The sequence below is a fragment of the Nannospalax galili genome, unplaced genomic scaffold (genome assembly GCF_000622305.1).
Source record: "Nannospalax galili isolate Female #2095 unplaced genomic scaffold, S.galili_v1.0 scaffold63, whole genome shotgun sequence".
Lineage (NCBI taxonomy): Eukaryota > Metazoa > Chordata > Mammalia > Rodentia > Spalacidae > Nannospalax > Nannospalax galili.
Window position 1 is genome coordinate 9,852,439 of NW_008355272.1, and position 7,598 is coordinate 9,860,036.

Genomic DNA, 7,598 nt, shown 5'->3' on the forward strand with positions numbered 1-7,598 from the left:
AACAACAACTGGCCCAGCAAACTATCGCTATTGGTAAAGTAGTATCAATTTTTTCTTGGGGGTAATCAACAGCTGTCTAATTGGAATTAAGTCCCACTCAATGGGAAGGAACTCATGTGCTGTACTGCAAACATAGCCAGACACATAGATCCTACTTTTGCCACATCTCTAGATCAGTATGATTTCTTAGTTATTCTAAATATGCATCCTCATATTTACAGACAAGTGTGCCTTTCACTCCTCATCAAAGAAGCTTCTTTTTGCAAGAGATAGAGACTATTAGAGAGTTTCAGAACTGGCCAAATGCAGAGAGTAAGTGTGTGTGAAAAGCTTAACCCTAAGTAACACATCTTCAATGCAGCCTCTGCACTTTGGATGACTATACCTCTTAACTCTCATCAGAGAAATTTCTTTATGCAGCAGACAGTGATTAACACAGAGACCCAAAATTGGCCAATGTGTAAAGAACAAGAGTCTGTGGAGTGCTGGCCCCTGAACAGAACATCTACATCAAACTTCTGCCTGCCAAGGCTGAGGGATCATTGCAGAAGAGGAGGTAGAAGGGGTGTAAGAGCCAGACACGGTAGATGACCGCAAGGAAACAAAGTCTTCCAGACAGCTGGTCTTTTACTCATTTGTCACAGTAATGGTGACAGCATGCACAAATCCTATGAAAGCTCAACCCAGATAAATCCCACTATAGACATGGGAAGATGTGTAAAAAATTCCAACTAAACATAAGGAACTTTTGATAATTGATGGCTGCTGGGAGAGCAAGAGACAGTGTCTTACAGGGATGTGACTTTTGGTGGGCTCAGTGAATGGACCCACACTGAAGGGCATTTGGAAACACAAATCAGACTCCATAGGTCATATATATATAATCGAACACAGGTCTCATGCATGCTAGGCAAGTTCTCTAACAGTGAGCTGCATCCCCAGCCCTAGAACCCTTTTTTTTTTTTTTTTTGGTCTTTAAGACAGGGTCTCCCTGTAGTCCCAGCTGTCTTGGAACTCACCATGTAGACCAGGATGGCCTTGAACTCACAAAGATCCACCTGCCTCTGCCTCCCAAGTGCTCGGATTAAAGGCCGGTGCCACCACACCTGGCCAAAAAAACCTGTTTTAAAAGGCTGATTAATTCATTATGTAATGAAAAGTGATATTCTGGCCAGTCATAGTTGCTCACACCTATAATCTAAGACTCTATCTCAAAACAAACAAACAATAGAATACTTCATTCAATGGATAATATGAAAAATTATTCAATAAATTATGTTTGAGTAATTTGCTGTTTTCTGGGGAAAACAATGAAATGTTTTCCTTCACAAGATAATCAGATACTAAAGAACTTGTGGTTAAATAAAACACAAATGTCTTGGAAGAGATTATAGCTGAAGGTTTTATAATTTGGAGGGAAGTGAAGATCTTATCATTTAATAATCATGCTGTAATGAAAATGATTAAAAATCTGATTACATTAAATAAATTTAAAGTATCTGTAAAAATATCAAAATTCAGAAATTATTTGCAATATATAACACCAAATTTCAGTATATAGACTATATAATAAACATATCTAAGTCAGAAATGGGAAAGTAACCATTGTAGAAAACAAATAATAAGAAATATGAGTTGACATTTCATAAAAGAAAAATGACATCCTGCTGTGCCAGTAAGTTTTTGTCAACCTGATATAAACTAGATTCACTTGGGAAGAGGAACAAGAATTATCTCTATCATATTGGCCTGTGGCCATATCTGTGAGGCATTTTCTTATTTGCTAATTGTCGATGTAGGAAGTCCAAAGCCACTGTGAGGGGTGCCATCCCTAGGCAGGTGGGAGTGGGCCATGTAAGAAAGGTATCTGAGCAGGCCAGAGGCAACAAGCCTTTAAGTAGCATTCCTCTATTATTTCTACTTCAAATCCTGCCTCAAATTCCTGCCTTGGCATATCTTCATGAAGAACTGTAACCTGTAAGCCAGACAAACTCTTTCTCCCAAAGATGGCTTTGGTAAGTGTTTTATCAAAGCAAAAAGAAACCAAACTAGGGCAACTGGTTACTTTTCTTGATGCTGAGATATAGTCCCTGCAAAAACAGATTAAGAAAGGATGGGTTTATTCGGCTCATAGTTTAAAGGGATACAGTCCATCATTGCAGAGGAAATCATGGTGGAAGTATAAGGTGACTAGCCACACTGTATCATCAGTTAGGACTCCACTCTATGGAATGGCACCCCCACATTTAAGGATGTGTCTTCCGTCTCAATTAACCCAACCTAGAACTCCCTCATGGTCATGCTCAGGTTTGCCTTAATAGTAACTACCACAAGTCCACCCCTTTTCAAGTTGATACCCAAACATATCACTTTTAAGCCGTAGTTTTCTACCCCTTGACCCATAGGCTCCTATCTAGATCATAATGCAAAGTCCATCTCCGAAGTCCACAGAGCTGTTAACAGTCTCAACACTTTCAAAAGCACAAACAACAAAGTCTTCTGTGATTCAAGGCAATCTCTTAACTATGAGTTGCTATGAAGGAAAATATAAGTTAAACAATTCCACTATACAATGGAACAAAGTAAACATTCTTATTCCAAAAGATGAATGGGGATGCAGCATGGAATGATCCAACCAAAGCAGGACTGAAACGCAGCAGGTAGAACTCTACTTTTTAAGATTTACTTTATCTTCCACATACATATACAAATATATAGGTATATATTTAGGTATAGTATTGTATGATTGTTTTCCTACATGTATCCATGTACACTACAAAGAAGGAACTGAAATTACAGATAGTTATGAGATGCCATGTGGATGCTGGAAACCAAACCTGGGTCCTCTGCAAGAGTAACAAGTACTTTTATCCACAGAAATATCTCTCCAGCTCCAAATTCCAAATTCTGATACTCCATGTCAAGTGCTTATGATGGACTCATCTGGTTCCAAATGTGTAATCCTCCCTTCTAGATCTGTTGCCTACAGCATACACAACCTCCCCTTGGCCAGCTCCACTCCATTCCTACAGCTTCCCTCAATGGATTTCCCAGGGTCTTGGCATCTCTAGTATCCTGGGGGCTCCACCACAGCTTAGCCTTCATTCTCACTACTTCACAAAGTGGCCTCTCAGAGGATCTTTCCAGGGACACTGACACACACTGCTTGGCCTCAGCAGCTCTCTGGAAGTCTGAGACTCTCTTACTCTTTCAGCTTTCATATCTGCAAAACCAATAACACATAGACAATGCTGCCAGATTCTGATACAAGTTATGATGTAGCTGGGCCTCCTGAGACCACAGTTTGATCAGGCTCTGTGTGGTGATCTGGGGAAACATATCCTTAGGTAAGAAGAGGGAAGCCCTTCAGAGACAGGCTCATTTTAGGATCTATCTTTACAACTGAATTTTCATTTTTACATGATGGAGTCTTTCATGGATAAGGTCTTATCTTCCAGACATATTTCCTATTGTCCTGGTGCTGAACATAATGTTTCTGTCTATGATGCTCAACTCTTCAATGATTACAGCTACAGTCTCAGTATTCACTTTACTTTAAACTCCCTCCTTCCCCCACTCAAGTCTTTTTCATATCGTTCTGCTCCACTGGTTCCTCTCTCACTACAGACCTGTGTAAGTACAGTAAGCAGTAACCTTGACAGAGCTTATAGATAACCCAGTCTTGAGATTGCTCCTGCCTAACAAATTTATCCATTACATTTTAATTCAGCCTCACTCAAATTCTCAGGACATTGGCAAAATACAGCCAGTTTCTTTGCCAGAATATAACCCGAATGGGCTCTAGCCTCCTTTCTGATAACATCTTTGTTGCCTATTGAAAGCTCATGCTAAGAGCCTCCACTGTCCAAGTTCTATTGACTTTCTGACCTCCTGAATAGAATGATTCATTAAGCTCTGCTGATAGCTTCCTAGGGATTTTTCAAATTTCTAAATTCTTCCAAATTCATCTTGACAGCCAGTTCCAAACACCTAAGAACCACATACCTAGGTTTCCTCACAGCAGCAGCACTACTTCACAGTAAGAAACCTTTTCCTATCATAGAAACAAGCAACCTCCTGGCACCTTTTTACCCTTAGTTACTTATCTTGTTGCTAAGACAAAATACTTGACAAAAGCAACTTAATAAAGGAAGAGTTTACTTTGTATCACAGTTTGAGGTTGCGGTCCATCATGGCACGGAAGACATGGAGGCAGGGGTGTGAGGTGGCTGACCACATTGAGTCCACAGTCAGGAAGCAGGGAGGGATGAATCCTGGTATGTTACTGGCTTTCTTTTTTTTTTAAGCAACCCAGCACCACATCCCATGGAATGACATCTCCCACATTTAGTATTGGTCTTCCCATCTCAAGTAACCCAATCCAGAAACAGAGACATTCCCAGAGGTTTATCTCCTAAGTGATTCTAGACTGTCTCAAAATGACAGTCAGATCAACTACCACACATGCCATATGAAAATATCCAAATTTTATTTGGATTCCTTTATATTTATTTTTTTAAAAGCAAATTTAAATCACAGTAGATGCATATTCTCTCTCTCTCTCTCTCTCTCTCTCTCTCTCTCTCTCTCTCTACTCCCTCTCCCTCTCCCTCTCCCTCTCTCTCTCTAAATCTTCCCCAAACCACTGGGAGTCACACTCGTGCTCTCTCTAGGTGAGTACGCAGCCCCTTGCCTCATGCTTCTCCATGCCCAGCCCAGCCAGGAGTCACACTCATTCACTCTGTCATTGAGTCTGCCCCAGCTCCTTTGCCCTGTGCTGCTTTTCTATACCCTGATGGGAGCCAATTAGCATACTTTCTAAATGAGTCTGACCAGGCTCCTTTGCCCTGCACTGCTTTTCTAAGCCTAAATGGGAGGTTAGAATACTTTCTACGTGAGTCTGTATAGATCTCTGCCCCAGGCCACATTTCCACACCTAGGCCCAGCTGGGATCCACATTTACACAATTTCTTGTTGAGTCTATCTAGGTCCTTTGCCACACACTGCCTTTCTACATGCAGGCATAGCCAGGAACTATATTTGTGTTCCTTCTTTGTAAGTCTGAGTTCCTTGAGCAGTGCTGCCTTCCTATGGTGAGCCCCATCTGGGATCCATACCAGGAGGCTTTCTTGGACCTCATCCAAGTAATCTCACACCATCCATAATGTCCCCCACGTGGCAAGGTTTCCACTGAGTTGGAATCACCTCAGTCTCTCTAATAAAAAATCAATACCAAGTATCTGAAGGACTGACCTACAAACTCTACTTACCTGATCTAAAATCAGTCAAGTTAGAACAACATCAAAAACAGACCCCAAGTTCCATTCAACAGAGGCAGGTTATAATCAAATATCAGACACAGAACCAATAAAATAGTCCACATGCTCAGTTTCCATTGCAAAAGCACACTATGAAAGACCAAGACAATATGCACCGACCCCCAGACCACTAGTCCTGTAGAAATGTTCTCCAATGAGAATTACCTAGGTGAACTTCAAGACACAGAAATTAAAAGAACAATTATAAACATGATCAAATAATTCAATGCTCTTTGCTAGGGATACAACCACTGTAATACAAAGTCCTTAGATCTCTGTTCATAAAATGACTGTCTAAAGCTGTTATAATCCCCACCATTTTCAAGATACTTTTATTTTTTAATTCAATTAGAATTCTTTTTAGGTCACCCAATACATTCAAGGAGTTGTTTTGTGAAATCAAGACCAGAATCATTTATTACCTGGCAATTCTGATTGGAGTAGACCCTCCTGGGGGGAAAGGGATATTGAAGGGCAATCATGTAGAACAAATAAGATTTGGTCAAGGTGAATTCTTCCATTGACTGCAGTCAGTATGGATCTAATTATATTTAATTGAGACCCATAAGTGTTACTTACTGTGAATGTCTTAATTTTGCTTTGCTTTTTCAGTTTAGTAGTGTCAATGTACTCTTCCATTGTTCATTCATGGTAAGTCTTCCCCCCACTGACTGTCCTTCTGTAATTGCAATACAGCTATATTATGCATGCATAAACCATGAAATAATAGAGCAGGACCTTTTCTGTTTATCAGAATAAGATATTTTTAACAAAAGAATTCTTTGTCTTTATACTAATCCCATTCCTCCATCAAAATGAGGAATCGAATATTGTCCAGAATTTGGGGGTTTTGTGAAGATAAATTGATTGTTTGATTTCTTCGATTTTATTCTCCTTGTTCTTCTCTGTGTTCTTCCTTCATCACACTTTCTACCAACTGAAAAACCTCTTTTTTAGTTTTTTCTCCTTGCTGCCACAAATCATTTTTGGAAGACAGTGGAGGTTAATTTACCCACATGAATATGCAGGGTGCTCCAAGGCAGTGCTAATAATTTCCAGAAGAGGATCTCCAATGCATAGAGCAGCACCTCAGCACCAATAATGCAGTTGCCCAAGCACGGTGACAAAGGAAGCTACAGGGAGTTTGGTTAGCGTCATTCTTTCTACTTATGATAATAAGTTCCTCCTTCCTTCTTCCTTCTTTTCCCTTTAACCTTGAAGATAGTGCAGTGAAAAAGAGGGTAGGAAGCAGAGCGATCTTGGCCCTTCTACTTCCTGCCTGTGGAAACAGGCATATGATTAAAAGCTTCTTGCCTATAAACATGAACTTCTTCCCATGATGCCTGTTTACAGGGTTCTTGTGAGTGTGAATAGAATGATAAAAGTTGAAGATCTGAACCGGAGTGCAATAGGTGTGTCATAAAGGTTAATCTGTATCATTTTTAATAATATTTGCTTTGATTCATCAAAGAAGCTTCTTTTTGCAACATATGGAGGCTACTGCAGAAATGTGCATCTGGTCAGACACAGAGAACATACATCTAGAGATGCCCATCACTAGGTGACACATCTACGGTTGAACCTCTACACCTAAGGCTCATGAAACATAGCGGAACAAAGGGTAGAAAGAAAACTAATGCATCTCTCAACACTCACCTGTAAAACTTCCTTATACATTAGAGTGTGATGCACACAGAAAGCCACAACTGGCCAAGTTTTAAAGCATAAGACACTGTAGAGTGTAGGATATGACTCATATGGTACCTCATCCACTCAGGGACCATTGTAGAAAGGGGGCAGAAAGAGTATAAGAGCCAGGGCTGGTTGAGGAACACAGGGAAGCAGAGATTTCCAGGCCACTGGAAGTTTGTACATGTGAACTACTGGCAATGGTGGCACTGAGCACAGGACCCATGCCAACTCAGTTAAACAAGGTCCCAAAGCGGAGGAGAGAAATAGGTGGTGGGCTAGTCCTAGACCATGAACTATTGGAGATTGATTACTGCTGGGTGAGGGAGAGTATGATTTACATAGGATCACTAGATGGGCTGGCCAGATACCAGGGAACAAATTTATACTGAAGGACACTTGAGTACAAATGCCTGAATGACTAGGACTTAACATGTATGGCAGAATACATGAGGTTTGGTGGGGGGATAGGGAAGGCCTGGATGGGGGAGGGGGTCAAAATTTGATTAAGAACTGTTGTATGAAATTACAAAAGCTCAATTTATATTTTTATATATATAATAAAAATAAAAATATTTGCTTTGTAAATCT